The 17,381-nt window shown below is 53.1% G+C and overlaps 1 long non-coding RNA gene across 1 annotated transcript in view; it reads left to right on the plus strand.

The window, feature by feature from the left end:
* The window catches only part of LOC144248150 (uncharacterized), a 238,251-nt gene that overhangs the window by 1,664 nt on the left and 219,206 nt on the right, over positions 1-17,381 (plus strand). The window contains exons 2-6 of the long non-coding RNA XR_013341535.1: positions 668-838; positions 1,792-3,210; positions 3,252-3,520; positions 3,702-3,751; positions 4,966-5,089. This is a non-coding gene — a long non-coding RNA (uncharacterized LOC144248150). The remainder of the gene's footprint in view (positions 1-667; positions 839-1,791; positions 3,211-3,251; positions 3,521-3,701; positions 3,752-4,965; positions 5,090-17,381) is intronic.

The following is a 17,381-nucleotide window of genomic DNA, read 5'->3' on the forward strand; positions in this document are numbered from 1 at the left end:
CGACTCGGACCCTGAACTCCCCCCGGATTCAGCCCTCCATGTGTCCTTGGTATCAGAGGTTGGAATTGCAGAGTTGCCACTTTACCCCCAGACGTAATTTTTGATGTGGTTGTGCCACTTTAACAGTATTTGAAATCTGTTTGTGCTCTTGCAGCAGCATTTCCGAACCACAATGGAAATTTAGCCCTTCTGCCTGGGGCTGCTCACAGAATCGTGGAATCCCAGAAGGGTTTGGATGGGAAGGCACCTTTATTTAAAGCTCGTCCCGTTCCACCCCTGCCATGGGCAGGGACACCTTCCACCATGCCAGGGTGCTCCAAGCCCTGTCCAGCCTGGCCTTGGACACTTCCAGGGATCCGGGGGCAGCCACAGCTTCTGTGGGCAACCTGTGCTGGACAGCAGCTTTGAAAGGCAGAGTGAAGTACAGCTGTGATTTTTGTGCTGCCCCTAACTTTGTATTGCCTGGCAAATGTGCCTTTGGGGTTTTTTTTTTTGGTTTTTTTTTTGTTTTTTTTTTTTTTTAGTTTTTTTTTGGGTGGTTTTTTTTTTTTTTTCATTTTTTTGTGACTAAAAAGCTACCTTGTGTTCCTGGAATGTTGCATTCTACCTCTGTTGTTTTTCCAGTCAGTCTGGATCCTCTGCTTACATTTTTTCCTTTGCTTATTAGATGTCGTGGATGTGCTGGCTGTTCTGATGGAGGGCAGTGATGGCTTAGATGAAGGAATTGGGTTCTCTTTAAATGAAGACGTGATTATCCAAACATTTCCCTTCAGTGCTGTTGTCCCTGCTGCATGAGCAGCCAGGAATATGCTGTTGTTTCAGTCTGAAAACGGAACAGGTACAGGTTTTTTTTGTTTTATGTGTCATTTCTAAGTGGAGTGAAAGCGGCATCACTTCTACCCTCTTGTAATAATTTTTTACCTTTTATAATTTTTTACCTTGAGGCATTTTATTACCTTCCCTGCAAGCAGCAGGAGGTGCAGATTCATGGTGCTTTGTGCTCAAGAGGGGCATTGAAGCTCTGTAGGTGCTTCTGCCCTTTTCCCCTGACCCTAAAGAGAAGGGACACTGTCCCTGCATGGACAGTCTTGGTCTGGAAGTAGCTGGCCTCAGTAACACAGCGTTTTAAGGGCAGAGTGTGGCGATCAGGAGAGGAAGGTTGGTTCCCCTGCCTGTAGGCAGCTCTTCCTGAGAGCAGGAGAGGGGACTGCATTGTTAAGTAGGAAGTGGGTGCGTTTCCCAAGGAAAACTTCAGAAATTAAGCTCCAGGGGCAAACACTGTGAGGTTCTACCACCTCCTTGAGGACATCCTTAAAACCACAGGGGCATCAGCAGGGCTTGGAGCAGGACTGGCCAACCCCAGAGCACCTCACGAAGCCCTCTGTGTGTCTGTGGCAGTCGAGTAGCACCTGGGGTGTGCTGAAAGTCCCAGTTCTGAGAGAAAATTCTGTTTAACTCGTACACGTTGGCTGGGTGTGTCCCCCCAGTACAGCTCGGTTCTTCTCTGAGGCGGTGCCTGGCAGGGTCTCTCCCTGTTAAGGGCCGGGTGTGTTTTTGGCACAGCACGGTGAAAGTGGATTATTTGCTTCAGCAAGAGCTGATGATGTCTGGAGGGTTTTTCAGGTACCTCAGCAGCCAGGAGCATGTGTCTAGTTCACTAGGAACACTTTTTGATCTCGATCAGTTCTTTTCTGCGTGAGGCTCTGTGGGCTGCTGGCAAGGCCCAAAGTAGGGAAGGTTGCCCCAGTGTCCGTGCTCATGTCAATAGTTTAATTTATTTGGCTTTTCTAGGAGCAGACGTCGTGGAGGACCTTGGTGCTGTTTTCACTGGCCTCCTGCACTCTCCAAGAGAACCCCTTGCTCCCTGCTTGACGTTCCAGCTCTGTGACAAAGCTGCTAAGTATCCTCAGCTCTACCAGTTTAACCAATACTATAGGCTCTGGATGCCCAAGCAGTCCCAGGAACCTGTGGTATGGAATCCCTGAAGTCACTGAATTCTTGAGCCAGTATTCCTATAAAATCCTCGCAGTTGACAGAGGTAACATTTCCATCAGAAACAGTGTTTTTATTGAGGAGGTAATTCTGCATCTCTTGTTGATCGTGCTGGGGACACACGTTTGCTCCAGGGCTTTTCTCTGATGGCACAAGAGGTCTCTGTGGTGTTTGGGAGGCGATGCCAGGGCTCAGGGCTCATACAGAGACTCCTCACCGGGCACAGCAGAGCCTGGTGTGTGCTGTGGCCTCTGTTTACAGCGCCTGGAGTTCCCCCGGGTGGGTGGAGGATCACAGGCCCCTGGGCTGGGTTTGGTGAGTTTTTCTCAGCTCAGCAGTGTGAACACTCCTGATGCCCCTGGGGACACTGCTGGACAGCATCCATCCACTCTCTCCATCCACTCATTTGTACCCAGGAATGTAGGAAACTCTGACTGGGGACGGGCAGTAGTTTTGAAAATCATGCCCTAGCCTTTTTCTCTAGGAACAAACCAAGAGAGTGCCCTGAAAGCACCGGAGGGGCTGCAGGGGCTGAAGGGAACAGAAAGGGCTCCCCGGCACCTTTTGCCTCTGTTCTCTGCCATTCCCCAAAAGGCATCGCAGTCCTGGAAGAGGTGTTTGTCATGCAGCCTGGCAAAATAAAGACCTGTAAAATCCTAGCTCTGCCTTTTGTTTAACGTGTTCTTACTTCCTATTTATGTCATCACAGAAAGCAAGGAAAGAATAAATGTGTCTGGTTCCCACTATTGCTCTGTGCAGGCATTTTTAAAGGCTGCTGTACTTCTATCCTCTTTTTCCACTCCAAGCTTGACTTTTCCCCTCCTTTTTCGAGGTCTGCTGCTTTGGGTGTCCCAGGCAGGGCTGGGTTCCTCGGCAGGGGTCTTAGGAGTTGGTGCAGATTCTGCTTTTTCCGAAGGTGTATCAAAGTGTGCCGGCAAAAGGACTGTTTTCTCCAGGGGAAAGCTTTCTCTCAATGACCATCAATGCATGTATGTGTTTTAATCGTGTAACCAGGTGGATTAAGAAAAGCCGACACCTGTAGCAGATTTCTGTTGGATCTGTGTCTGTGAGAAGTGGGCTGTGTGCTGGAGAGGGAGAGACCAAGAGACGCTGTTGGAGAGTGGCAACAGCAGCAGGTATGAGCTGTTAAGTTGATGAGGGCTCAGAGCAGCCCCAGGTGTGAGCTGTGAGGATGAGGAGGGCTCAGAGCAGCCACAGGTGCGAGCTGTTAAGTTGATGAGGGCTCAGAGCAGCCACAGGTGCGAGCTGTTAAGTTGATGAGGAGGAGGGGCGTGTCCTGCCGGGGGGAGGTTATTTAAGGGTGAGGGTTTGCCTCAGCTGGCTTTTGCACGGAGCTGCTGGAGAAGAGGAGTTTGTGGGGGGCTCCCGGGGCTGTCTCCTGGAAGGACGGTGAGTGCTTCAGACAGGGTCCGGGGGATCACCTGGATACACACTTGGATACGTGGAGCATTGCTCAAAGGAGGAGCCCAGGGACAAACCTTTGTGCCGAGAAGCAGCAGCCAAGCAGGTGAGCCGGTGCTGTGCCTTTATAGCGGGGACTTTTCTCCTTTCCCTTTGAAATTTCGTCATCCTGAGGTTGAATTGGAGGGGGCAGTCCTGTGGTCCCACCTTTTAAGGGGTTTGGATTGAGGTAAAATTCTCCCTTTTGCCATCATTTGAGGAAAGCTGCTCCTTTTCTTCTCTTCTAGGGGACACGATTGAAGGGAAGCCTACATTTCTTTTCCCTTGTTGGGGTGAGGTGAGCGCCGGAGCGTGGCGTCAGTGTCGGGGCTTCAGAGGAAGGGAGCTGCAGCCGTGGCAGCGCTGGCAGGGCGGGGATCGGGCTGTGCCGCTGCATTCGGGGCGCTTCTTCTGCCCCCGGCCCGGCAGCGAAGGGTCCGGCGCGGAGCCCTGCCGGCAGTGCCGGGGCTGGCCGGGGCGGAAGGGGAGCTGGGCGCGGCTGGGCTGCCGCGGGCCCGCCGGAGCCGCGCCGGTGCGAGCCGTGCGGAGCCGAGCGGAGCTTTGGCCGGGCTGGCGGGCGGGGGAGGCGGCGCGGGCGCCGCGCCGGTGCCGGCCGGTGCCGCCGCTCCGTCCGCTCCGGGCGCGGGGCTCGGGCGCCGCCGGGGCCCCCCGGGCCCAGTGCCGGCCCCGCCGGGCCGGGGGCAGCGGGCGGGGGTCTCCCGGCGTGGCGCCGCCTCTGCCTGCCGGAGGAGCCGCTTTCCTGCCGGAGCCACGCTGCGCCCGGGGCCGGGAGCGCGGCTTCGCATTCTCCAGCCTTCCTCGCTGTGGTGTTTCTTTAGGGTCTCATCAATGTGTTTTAAGGATTTTGGGGCTATTTTTAGAGCTCTTCTAGGAATATTTAGAGATTTTTTTTAAAGGTTCTTCGGGAGTTTTTAGGGGTGTTTTAGGGGCTTTTTAAAGTAGAGTATTTTTATTGTATTTTAAGGGCATTCTGAGGCTATTTTCATGTTTTTGTTGGGGTTTTAAGACATTTTGAAGATGAGGGTTTTTTTAGGGCATTTTTGTGGGTTTTTTAGGGTCTTTTCATGGCATAGAGGCTGAGGGACAGCTTGAGGGTGACAGAGGCTGGGAGCTGAGGGAGGAACAGGGGAGGGGACAGTGGGTGACACAGAGAGATGCTGAGGGGGGCAGGGGCAGCTGGAGGGTGACACAGAGAAGCTGGGGGCTGAGGGGCAGAGGAGAGGGATTAAGGGTGGCACACAGGAGCTGAGGGGCAGCTGAGAGGGGCTTGAGGGGCAAAGGGGGGTTCGAGGGTGACAGCCAGAGCCTGAGGCTGGGGGGCTGAGGGAGGGGTCAGGGGTGAAGGGAGAGGGTCTGAGGGCTGGACAGTCCAGTGGAGATCAGGGCTACAGGGTACAGTTTAGGAGGCAAGTTAGGGTACAGGTACAGCACCCCTCACCCAGCCCTAACCTCACCCTAAGCAGCCTTTTCCCTTTTCACCCCTAACAACAGCAGCACAGCACAGCAAGCCTGACAGCGAGACCACACCGGAAGCCTCCCAGTGGGACAGGGCAGCGACCCTCGCACCAGGACAACGCCAGAACCCTCAGAGGACAACAGGACCCGCTGTGAAAAGGTAGGGATGACATCTTTGGGCTAGAGGGCAACAGGAAGGGGTTTGGAGGCAGAGCAGGCTTCCTTGAGTGTTTTTTTTTGCAGGGCTATTAGGAATATTTAGGGGATTTTTGAAGGCTTTCTCTGGCATCTTTTAGAGAATTGTTATACCTTCCTAATGGCTATTTTAGAATTCCTTGGTGTATTTTTAGGGTCAGGATGAGGGTGAGACAGGATGCCCACTGAAAATGTGGAGTATTACTGGAATGCTTTGGGAAGGTGCCAGTGGAGGGCCAGTGGGTAAGGTGCCATGATGCTGGTCTGAAGGTTGTGAATTCTGAGCAAAGCAAAGTGGTTGTGGTTAGGGTTATATGGTGGCAGATTTCCCAAGGAGAAATCCAGCACAGAAAAAATCAAGCCGAAGCTTTGTATGGTCAGATTACAACAGGTATTCGGCATGAAAAAAAATCCCTGAGTACTTGGGGGTGGGAGATGCAAGATGAGGGAAATCCACTGAGGTTTTGACATTGAGGAGGCAAAAGGAAACGTGGGACCTGAAAACCAAGGGGATCGCAGGGCCCTGCCAATGAATGAGGGTAATCTACATAGTAAAAGCAAATTCAGAAGCCGAGATTCCTGGCATCAGTTTGTAGGGCTCCCTTGGGTCTATCAGGGCAGCACAAGTTTGAGGTGGGGACAACTTTGGTCTGGGCTCCATCCTTCGATATAAGGATTTTTTGCAGTGAGGTCCCAGCCCAGGGCCAGGGGCCCCTGGGCACATCCTTTTTCCATTTTCCCTGGGAAAGAAACTCAGCAGTCCAGGTTCCTGATGTCAGTTTGTAGGGCTCCCTTGGGTCTATCAGGGCAGCACAAGTTTGAGGTGGGGACAACTTCGGTGTGGGGTGCATCCTTCGATATAAGGATTTTTTGCAGTCAGGGCCAGGGGCCCCTGGGCAAATCCTTTTTCCATTTTCCCTGGGAAAGAAAACTCAGCAGTCCAGGTTCCTGATGTCAGTTTGTAGGGCTCCCTTGGGTCTATCAGGGCAGCACAAGTTTGAGGTGGGGACAACTTCGGTGTGGGGTCCATCCTTCGATACAAGGATTTCTTGCAGTGAGGTCCCAGCCCAGGGCCAGGGGCCCCTGGGCACAACCTTTTTCCATTTTCCCTGGGAAAGAAAACTCAGCAGTCCAGGTTCCTGATGTCAGTTTGTAGGGCTTCCTTGGGTCTATCAGGGCAGCACAAGTTTCAGGTGGGGACAACTTCGGTGTGGGGTCCATCCTTCGATATAAGGATTCTTTGCAGTCAGGGCCAGGGGCCCCTGGGCACATTCTTTTTCCATTTTCCCTGGGAAAGAAAACTCAGCAATCCAGGTTCCTGATGTCAGTTTGTAGGGCTCCCTTGGGTCTATCAGGGCAGCAGGAGTTTGAGGTGGGGACAACTTCGGTGTGGGGTCCATCCTTCGATATAAGGATTTTTTGCAGTCAGGGCCAGGGGCCCCTGGGCACATCCTTTTTCCATTTTCCCTGGGAAAGAAAACTCAGCAGTCCAGGTTTCTGATGTAAGTTTGTAGGGCTCCCTTGGGTTTATCAGGGCAGCACAAGTTTGAGGTGGGGACAACTTCGGTGTGGGGTCCATCCTTCGATATAAGGATTCTTTGCAGTGAGGTCGCTGCCCAGGGCCAGGGGCCACTGGGCACATTCTTTTTCCATTTTCCCTGGGAAAGAAAACTCAGCAGTCCAGGTTCCTGATGTCAGTTTGTAGGGCTCCCTTGGGTCTATCAGGGCAGCAGGAGTTTGAGGTGGGGACAACTTCGGTGTGGGATCCATCCTTCGATATAAGGATTCTTTGCAGTGAGGTCCCAGCCCAGGGCCAGGGGCCCCTGGGCACATCTATTTTCCATTTTCCCTGGGAAAGAAAACTCAGCAGTCCAGGTTCCTGATGTCAGTTTGTAGGGTTCCCTTGGGTCTATCAGGGCAGCACAAGTTTGAGGTGGGGACAACTTCGGTGTGGGGTGCATCCTTCGATATAAGGATTTTTTGCAGTCAGGGCCAGGGGCCCCTGGGCACATCCTTTTTCCATTTTCCCTGGGAAAGAAAACTCAGCAGTCCAGGTTCCTGATGTCAGTTTGTAGGGCTCCCTTGGGTCTATCAGGGCAGCACAAGTTTGAGGTGGGGACAACTTCGGTGTGGGGTCCATCCTTCGATATAAGGATTCTTTGCAGTGAGGTCCCAGGACAGGGCCAGGGGCCCCTGGGCACATCCTTTTTCCATTTTCCCTGGGAAAGAAAACTCAGCAGTCCAGGTTCCTGATGTCAGTTTGTAGGGCTCCCTTGGGTCTATCAGGGCAGCACAAGTTTGAGGCTGGGAGAACTTCGGTGTGGGGTGCATCCATCGATATAAGGATTTTTTGCAGTGAGGCCCCAGCCCAGGGCCAGGGGCCCCTGGGCACATCCTTTTTCCATTTTCCCTGGGAAAGAAAACTCAGCAGTCCAGGTTCCTGATGTCAGTTTGTAGGGCTCCCTTGGGTCTATCAGGGCAGCACAAGTTTGAGGTGGGGACAACTTCGGTGTGGGGTGCATCCTTCGATATAAGGATTTTTTGCAGTCAGGGCCAGGGGCCCCTGGGCACATCCTTTTTCCATTTTCCCTGGGAAAGAAAACTCAGCAGTCCAGGTTCCTGATGTCAGTTTGTAGGGCTCCCTTGGGTCTATCAGGGCAGCACACGATTGAGGCTGGGACAACTTCGGTGTGGGGTCCATCCTTCGATATAAGGATTCTTTGCAGTCAGGGCCAGGGGCCCCTGGGCTCATCCTTTGGCATTTTTCCCTGGGAAAGAAAACTCAGCAGTCCAGGTTCCTGATGTCAGTTTGTAGGGCTCCTTTGGGTGTATCAGGGCAGCACAAGTTTGAGGTGGGGACAACTTCGGTGTGGGGTCCATCCTTCGATATAAGGATTTTTTGCAGTGAGGTCCCTGCCCAGGGCCAGGGGCCCCTGGGCACATCCTTTTTCCATTTTCCCTGGGAAAGAAAACTCAGCAGTCCAGGTTCCTGATGTCAGTTTGTAGGGCTCCCTTGGGTCTATCAGGGCAGCACAAGTTTGAGGTGGGGACAACTTCGGTGTGGGGTGCATCCTTCGATATAAGGATTTTTTGCAGTCAGGGCCAGGGGCCCCTGGGCACATCCTTTTTCCATTTTCCCTGGGAAAGAAAACTCAGCAGTCCAGGTTCCTGATGTCAGTTTGTAGGGCTCCCTTGGGTCTAGCAGGGCAGCACACGATAGAGGCTGGGACAACTTCGGTGTGGGGTCCATCCTTCGATATAAGGATTCTTGGCAGTCAGGGCCAGGGGCCCCTGGGCTCATCCTTTGGCAGTTTTCCCTGGGAAAGAAAACTCAGCAGTCCAGGTTCCTGATGTCAGTTTGTAGGGCTCCCTTGGGTCTATCAGGGCAGCACAAGTTTGAGGTGGGGACAACTTCGGTGTGGGGTCCATCCTTCGATATAAGGATTTTTTGCAGTGAGGTCCCTGCCCAGGGCCAGAGGCCCCTGGGCACATCCTTTTTCCATTTTCCCTGGGAAAGAAAACTCAGCAGTCCAGGTTCCTGATGTCAGTTTGTAGGGCTCCCTTGGGTCTATCAGGGCAGCACAAGTTTGAGGTGGGGACAACTTCGGTGTGGGGTCCATCCTTCGATATAAGGATTTTTTGCAGTGAGGTCCCTGCCCAGGGCCAGAGGCCCCTGGGCACATCCTTTTTCCATTTTCCCTGGGAAAGAAAACTCAGCAGTCCAGGTTCCTGATGTCAGTTTGTAGGGCTCCCTTGGGTCTATCAGGGTAGCACAAGTTTGAGCTGCGGACAACTTCGGTGTGGGGTCCATCTTTCGATATAAGGATTTTTTGCAGTCAGGGCAAGCCAAGGGCCAGGGGCCCCTGGGCACATCCATTGGCCATTTTCCCTGGGAAAGAAAACTCAGCAGTCCAGGTTCCTGATGTCAGTTTGTAGGGCTCCCTTGGGTCTATCAGGGCAGCACAAGTTTGAGGTGGGGACTACTTCGGTGCGGGGTCCATCCTTCGATATAAGGATTTTTTGCAGTCAGGGCCAGGGTCCCCCGGACACATCCTTTGGCCATTTTACCTGGGAAAGAAAACTCAGCAGTCCAGGTTCCTGATGTCAGTTTGTAGGGCTCCCTTGGGTGTATCAGGGCAGCACAAGTTTGAGGCTGGGAGAAGTTCGGTGTGGGGTCCATCCTTCGATATAAGGATTCTTTGCAGTGAGGTTCCAGCCCAGGGCCAGGGGCCCCTGGGCACATCCTTTGGCCATTTTCCCTGGGAAAGAAAACTCAGCAGTCCAGGTTCCTGATGTCAGTTTGTAGGGCTCCCTTGGGTGTATCAGGGCAGCACAAGTTTGAGGTGGGGACAACTTCGGTCTGGGCTCCATCCTTCAATATAAGGATTTTTTGGAGTCAGGGCAAGCCAAGGGCCAGGGGCCCCTGGGCACATCCTTTGGCCATTTTCCCTGGGAAAGAAAACTCAGCAGTCCAGGTTCCTGATGTCAGTTTGTAGGGCTCCCTTGGGTCTATCAGGGCAGCACAAGTTTGAGGTGGGGACAACTTCGGTGTGGGGTGCATCCTTCGATATAAGGATTTTTTCCAGTCAGGTCCCAGTCCTGTGCTTGGGGCCCCTGGGCACATCCTTTGGCCATTTTCCCTGGGAAAGAAAACTCAGCAGTCCAGGTTCCTGATGTCAGTTTGTAGGGCTCCCTTGGGTCTATCAGGGCAGCACAAGTTTGAGGTGGGGACAACTTCGGTGTGGGGTCCATCCTTCGATATAAGGATTTTTTGCAGTCAGGACCAGGGGCCCCTGGGCACATCCTTTTTCCATTTTCCCTGGGAAAGAAAACTCAGCAGTCCAGGTTCCTGATGTCAGTTTGTAGGGCTCCCTTGGGTCTATCAGGGCAGCAGGAGTTTGAGGTGGGGACAACTTCGGTGTGGGGTCCATCCTTCGATATAAGGATTCTTTGCAGTGAGGTCCCAGCCCAGGGCCAGGGGCCCCTGGGCACATCTATTTTCCATTTTCCCTGGGAAAGAAAACTCAGCAGTCCAGGTTCCTGATGTCAGTTTGTAGAGCTCCCTTGGGTCTATCAGGGCAGCACAAGTTTGAGGTGGGGACAACTTCGGTGTGGGGTGCATCCTTCGATATAAGGATTTTTTGCAGTCAGGGCCAGGGGCCCCTGGGCACATCCTTTTTCCATTTTCCCTGGGAAAGAAAACTCAGCAGTCCAGGTTCCTGATGTCAGTTTGTAGGGCTCCCTTGGGTCTATCAGGGCAGCACAAGTTTGAGGTGGGGACAACTTCGGTGTGGGGTCCATCCTTCGATATAAGGATTTTTTGCAGTGAGGCCCCAGCCCAGGGCCAGGGGCCCCTGGGCACATCCTTTTTCCATTTTCCCTGGGAAAGAAAACTCAGCAGTCCAGGTTCCTGATGTCAGTTTGTAGGGCTCCCTTGGGTCTATCAGGGCAGCACAAGTTTGAGGTGGGGACAACTTCGGTGTGGGGTCCATCCTTCAATATAAGGATTTTTTGCAGTGAGGTCCCAGCCAAGGGCCAGGGGCCCCTGGGCACATCCTTTTTCCATTTTCCCTGGGAAAGAAAACTCAGCAGTCCAGGTTTCTGATGTCAGTTTTTAGAGCTCCCTTGGGTCTATCAGGGCAGCAGGAGTTTGAGGTGGGGACAACTTTGGTGTGGGGTCCATCCTTCGATATAAGGATTTTTTGCAGTCAGGGCCAGGGGCCCCTGGGCACATCCTTTTTCCGTTTTCCCTGGGAAAGAAAACTCAGCAGTCCAGGTTCCTGATGTCAGTTTGTAGGGCTCCCTTGGGTCTATCAGGGCAGCACACGATTGAGGCTGGGACAACTTCGGTGTGGGGTCCATCCTTCGATATAAGGATTCTTTGCAGTCAGGGCCAGGGGCCCCTGGGCTCATCCTTTGGCATTTTTCCCTGGGAAAGAAAACTCAGCAGTCCAGGTTCCTGATGTCAGTTTGTAGGGCTCCTTTGGGTGTATCAGGGCAGCACAAGTTTGAGGTGGGGACAACTTCGGTGTGGGGTCCATCCTTCAATATAAGGATTTTTTGCAGTGAGGTCCCTGCCCAGGGCCAGGGGCCCCTGGGCACATCCTTTTTCCATTTTCCCTGGGAAAGAAAACTCAGCAGTCCAGGTTCCTGATGTCAGTTTGTAGGGCTCCCTTGGGTCTATCAGGGCAGCACAAGTTTGAGGTGGGGACAACTTCGGTGTGGGGTGCATCCTTCGATATAAGGATTTTTTGCAGTCAGGGCCAGGGGCCCCTGGGCACATCCTTTTTCCATTTTCCCTGGGAAAGAAAACTCAGCAGTCCAGGTTCCTGATGTCAGTTTGTAGGGCTCCCTTGGGTCTATCAGGGTAGCACAAGTTTGAGCTGCGGACAACTTCGGTGTGGGGTCCATCTTTCGATATAAGGATTTTTTGCAGTCAGGGCAAGCCAAGGGCCAGGGGCCCCTGGGCACATCCATTGGCCATTTTCCCTGGGAAAGAAAACTCAGCAGTCCAGGTTCCTGATGTCAGTTTGTAGGGCTCCCTTGGGTCTATCAGGGCAGCACAAGTTTGAGGTGGGGACAACTACAGTGTGGCGTGCATCCTTCGATATAAGGATTTTTTGCAGTCAGGGCCAGGGGCCCCTGGGCACATCCTTTTTCCATTTTCCCTGGGAAAGAAAACTCAGCAGTCCAGGTTCCTGATGTCAGTTTGTAGGGCTCCCTTGGGTGTATCAGGGCAGCACAAGTTTGAGGTGCGGACAACTTTGGTGTGGGGTCCATCCTTCGATATAAGGATTCTTTGCAGTGAGGTCCCAGCCCGGGGCCAGGGGCCCCTGGGCACATCCTTTGGCCATTTTCCCTGGGAAAGAAAACTCAGCAGTCCAGGTTCCTGATGTCAGTTTGTAGGGCTCCCTTGGGTCTATCAGGGCAGCACAAGTTTGAGGTGGGGACAACTTCGGTGTGGGGTCCATCCTTCGATATAATGATTTTTTTTAGTGAGGACCCAGCCCAGGGCCAGGGTCCCCTGGGCGCATCCTTTGGCCATTTTCCCTGGGAAAGAAAACTCAGCAGTCCAGGTTCCTGATGTCAGTTTGTAGGGCTCCCTTGGGTCTATCAGGGCAGCACAAGTTTGAGGTGGGGACAACTTCGGTGTGGGGTCCATCCTTTGATATAAGGATTCTTTGCAGTAAGGGCCAGGGGCCACTGGGCGCATCTTTTGGCCATTTTCCCTGGGAAAGAAAACTCAGCAGTCTAGGTTCCTGATGTCAGTTTGTAGGGCTCCCTTGGGTGTATCAGGGCAGCACAAGTTTGAGGTGGGGACAACTTCGGTGTGGGGTCCATCCTTCGATATAAGCATTTTTTGCAGTGAGGTCCCAGCCCAGGGCCAGGGGCCCCTGGGCACATCCTTTTTCTATTTTCCCTGAGAAAGAAAACTCAGCAGTCCAGGTTTCTGATGTCAGTTTGTAGAGCTCCCTTGGGTCTATCAGGGCAGCACAAGTTTGAGGTGGGGACAACTTCGGTGTGGGGTCCATCCTTCGATATAAGGATTTTTTGTAGTGAGGTCCCTGCCCAGGGCCAGGGGCCCCTGGGCACATCCTTTTTCCATTTTCCCTGGGAAAGAAAACTCAGCAGTCCAGGTTCCTGATGTCAGTTTGTAGGGCTCCCTTGGGTCTATCAGGGCAGCACAAGTTTCAGGTGGGGACAACTTCGGTGTGGGGTGCATCCTTCGATATAAGGATTTTTTGCAGTCAGGGCCAGAGGCCCCTGGGCACATCCTTTTTCCATTTTCCCTGGGAAAGAAAACTCAGCAGTCCAGGTTCCTGATGTCAGTTTGTAGGGCTCCCTTGGGTCTATCAGGGCAGCACAAGTTTGAGGTGGGGACAACTTCGGTGTGGGGTCCATCCTTCGATATAAGGATTCTTTGCAGTAAGGGCCAGGGGCCACTGGGCGCATCTTTTGGCCATTTTCCCTGGGAAAGAAAACTCAGCAGTCCAGGTTCCTGATGTCAGTTTGTAGGGCTCCCTTGGGTCTATCAGGGCAGCACAAGTTTGAGGTGGGGACAACTTCGGTGTGGGGTCCATCCTTCGATATAAGGATTTTTTGCAGTGAGGCCCCAGCCCAGGGCCAGGGGCCCCTGGGCACATCCTTTTTCCATTTTCCCTGGGAAAGAAAACTCAGCAGTCCAGGTTCCTGATGTCAGTTTGTAGGGCTCCCTTGGGTCTATCAGGGCAGCACAAGTTTGAGGTGGGGACAACTTCGGTATGGGGTCCATCCTTCGATATAAGGATTCTTTGCAGTCAGGGCCAGGGACCCCTGGGCACATCCTTTTTCCATTTTCCCTGGGAAAGAAAACTCAGCAGTCCAGGTTCCTGATGTCAGTTTGTAGGGCTCCCTTGGGTGTGTCAGGGCAGCACAAGTTTGAGGTGGGGACAACTTCGGTGTGGGGTCCATCCTTCGATATAAGCATTTTTTGCAGTGAGGTCCCAGCCCAGGGCCAGGGGCCCCTGGGCACATCCTTTTTCCATTTTCCCTGGGAAAGAAAACTCAGCAGTCCAGGTTTCTGATGTCAGTTTGTAGAGCTCCCTTGGGTCTATCAGGGCAGCACAAGTTTGAGGTGGGGACAACTTCGGTGTGGGGTCCATCCTTCGATATAAGGATTTTTTGTAGTGAGGTCCCTGCCCAGGGCCAGGGGCCCCTGGGCACATCCTTTTTCCATTTTCCCTGGGAAAGAAAACTCAGCAGTCCAGGTTCCTGATGTCAGTTTGTAGGGCTCCCTTGGGTCTATCAGGGCAGCACAAGTTTGAGGTGGGGACAACTTCGGTGTGGGGTGCATCCTTCGATATAAGGATTTTTTGCAGTCAGGGCCAGAGGCCCCTGGGCACATCCTTTTTCCATTTTCCCTGGGAAAGAAAACTCAGCAGTCCAGGTTCCTGATGTCAGTTTGTAGGGCTCCCTTGGGTCTATCAGGGCAGCACAAGTTTGAGGTGGGGACATCTTCGGTGTGGGGTCCATCCTTCGATATAAGGATTTTTTGCAGTCAGGGCCAGGGGCCCAGGGCCAGGGGCCCCTGGGCACATCCATTGGCCATTTTCCCTGGGAAAGAAAACTCAGCAGTCCAGGTTCCTGATGTCAGTTTGTAGGGCTCCCTTGGGTCTATCAGGGCAGCACAAGTTTGAGGTGGGGACAACTTCGGTGTGGGGTCCATCCTTTGAAATAAGGATTCTTTGCAGTAAGGGCCAGGGGCCCCTGGGCGCATCCTTTGGCCATTTTCCCTGGGAAAGAAAACTCAGCAGTCCAGGTTCCTGATGTCAGTTTGTAGGGCTCCCTTGGATCTATCAGGGCAGCAGGAGTTTGAGGTGGGGACAACTTCGGTGTGGGGTCCATCCTTCGATATAAGGATTCTTTGCAGTGAGGGTCCAGCCCAGGGCCAGGGGCCCCTGGGCACATCCTTTTTCCATTTTCCCTGGGAAAGAAAACTCAGCAGTCCAGGTTCCTGATGTCAGTTTGTAGAGCTCCCTTGGGTCTATCAGGGCAGCACAAGTTTGAGGTGGGGACAACTTCGGTGTGGGGTCCATCCTTCGATATAAGGATTTTTTGTAGTGAGGTCCCTGCCCAGGGCCAGGGGCCCCTGGGCACATCCTTTTTCCATTTTCCCTGGGAAAGAAAACTCAGCAGTCCAGGTTCCTGATGTCAGTTTGTAGGGCTCCCTTGGGTCTATCAGGGCAGCACAAGTTTGAGGTGGGGACAACTTCGGTGTGGGGTGCATCCTTCGATATAAGGATTTTTTGCAGTCAGGGCCAGAGGCCCCTGGGCACATCCTTTTTCCATTTTCCCTGGGAAAGAAAACTCAGCAGTCCAGGTTCCTGATGTCAGTTTGTAGGGCTCCCTTGGGTCTATCAGGGCAGCACAAGTTTGAGGTGGGGACATCTTCGGTGTGGTGTCTATCCTTCGATATAAGGATTTTTTGCAGTCAAGGCCAGGGGCCCCCGGGCACATCCTTTTTCCATTTTCCCTGGGAAAGAAAACTCAGCAGTCCAGGTTCCTGATGTCAGTTTGTAGGGCTCCCTTGGGTGTATCAGGGCAGCACAAGTTTGAGGTGGGGACAACTTCGGTGTGGGGTGCATCCTTCGATATAAGGATTTTTTGCAGTCAGGGCCAGGGGCCCCCGGGCACGTCCTTTTTCCATTTTCCCTGGGAAAGAAAACTCAGCAGTCCAAGTTCCTGATGTCAGTTTGTAGGTCTCCCTTGGGTCTATCATGGCAGCACAAGTTTGAGGTGGGGACAACTTCGGTGTGGGGTCCATCCTTTGATATAAGGATTTTTTGCAGTGACGTTCCTGCCCAGGGCCAGGGGCCCCTGGGCACATCCTTTTTCCATTTTCCCTGGGAAAGAAAACTCAGCAGTCCAGGTTTCTGATGTCAGTTTGTAGAGCTCCCTTGGGTCTATCAGGACAGCACAAGTTTGAGGTGGGGACAACTTCGGTGTGGGGTCCATCCTTCGATATAAGGATTTTTTGCAGTCAGGGCCAGGGGCCCAGGGCCAGGGGCCCCTGGGCACATCCTTTTTCCATTTTCCCTGGGAAAGAAAACTCAGCAGTCCAGGTTTCTGATGTCAGTTTGTAGAGCTCCCTTGGGTCTATCAGGGCAGCACAAGTTTCAGGTGGGGACAACTTCGGTGTGGGGTGCATCCTTCGATATAAGGATTTTTTGCAGTCAGGGCCAGAGGCCCCTGGGCACATCCTTTTTCCATTTTCCCTGGGAAAGAAAACTCAGCAGTCCAGGTTCCTGATGTCAGTTTGTAGGGCTCCCTTGGGTCTATCAGGGCAGCACAAGTTTGAGGTGGGGACAACTTCGGTGTGGGGTCCATCCTTCGATATAAGGATTCTTTGCAGTAAGGGCCAGGGGCCACTGGGCGCATCTTTTGGCCATTTTCCCTGGGAAAGAAAACTCAGCAGTCCAGGTTCCTGATGTCAGTTTGTAGGGCTCCCTTGGGTCTATCAGGGCAGCACAAGTTTGAGGTGGGGACAACTTCGGTGTGGGGTCCATCCTTCGATATAAGGATTTTTTGCAGTGAGGCCCCAGCCCAGGGCCAGGGGCCCCTGGGCACATCCTTTTTCCATTTTCCCTGGGAAAGAAAACTCAGCAGTCCAGGTTCCTGATGTCAGTTTGTAGGGCTCCCTTGGGTCTATCAGGGCAGCACAAGTTTGAGGTGGGGACAACTTCGGTATGGGGTCCATCCTTCGATATAAGGATTCTTTGCAGTCAGGGCCAGGGACCCCTGGGCACATCCTTTTTCCATTTTCCCTGGGAAAGAAAACTCAGCAGTCCAGGTTCCTGATGTCAGTTTGTAGGGCTCCCTTGGGTGTGTCAGGGCAGCACAAGTTTGAGGTGGGGACAACTTCGGTGTGGGGTCCATCCTTCGATATAAGCATTTTTTGCAGTGAGGTCCCAGCCCAGGGCCAGGGGCCCCTGGGCACATCCTTTTTCCATTTTCCCTGGGAAAGAAAACTCAGCAGTCCAGGTTTCTGATGTCAGTTTGTAGAGCTCCCTTGGGTCTATCAGGGCAGCACAAGTTTGAGGTGGGGACAACTTCGGTGTGGGGTCCATCCTTCGATATAAGGATTTTTTGTAGTGAGGTCCCTGCCCAGGGCCAGGGGCCCCTGGGCACATCCTTTTTCCATTTTCCCTGGGAAAGAAAACTCAGCAGTCCAGGTTCCTGATGTCAGTTTGTAGGGCTCCCTTGGGTCTATCAGGGCAGCACAAGTTTGAGGTGGGGACAACTTCGGTGTGGGGTGCATCCTTCGATATAAGGATTTTTTGCAGTCAGGGCCAGAGGCCCCTGGGCACATCCTTTTTCCATTTTCCCTGGGAAAGAAAACTCAGCAGTCCAGGTTCCTGATGTCAGTTTGTAGGGCTCCCTTGGGTCTATCAGGGCAGCACAAGTTTGAGGTGGGGACATCTTCGGTGTGGGGTCCATCCTTCGATATAAGGATTTTTTGCAGTCAAGGCCAGGGGCCCCCGGGCACATCCTTTTTCCATTTTCCCTGGGAAAGAAAACTCAGCAGTCCAGGTTCCTGATGTCAGTTTGTAGGGCTCCCTTGGGTCTATCAGGGCAGCACAAGTTTGAGGTGGGGACAACTTCGGTGTGGGGTGCATCCTTCGATATAAGGATTTTTTGCAGTCAGGGCCAGGGGCCCCCGGGCACGTCCTTTTTCCATTTTCCCTGGGAAAGAAAACTCAGCAGTCCAAGTTCCTGAT

Source organism: Lonchura striata, chromosome 38, assembly GCF_046129695.1.
Source record: "Lonchura striata isolate bLonStr1 chromosome 38, bLonStr1.mat, whole genome shotgun sequence".
NCBI classification, from domain to species: domain Eukaryota; kingdom Metazoa; phylum Chordata; class Aves; order Passeriformes; family Estrildidae; genus Lonchura; species Lonchura striata.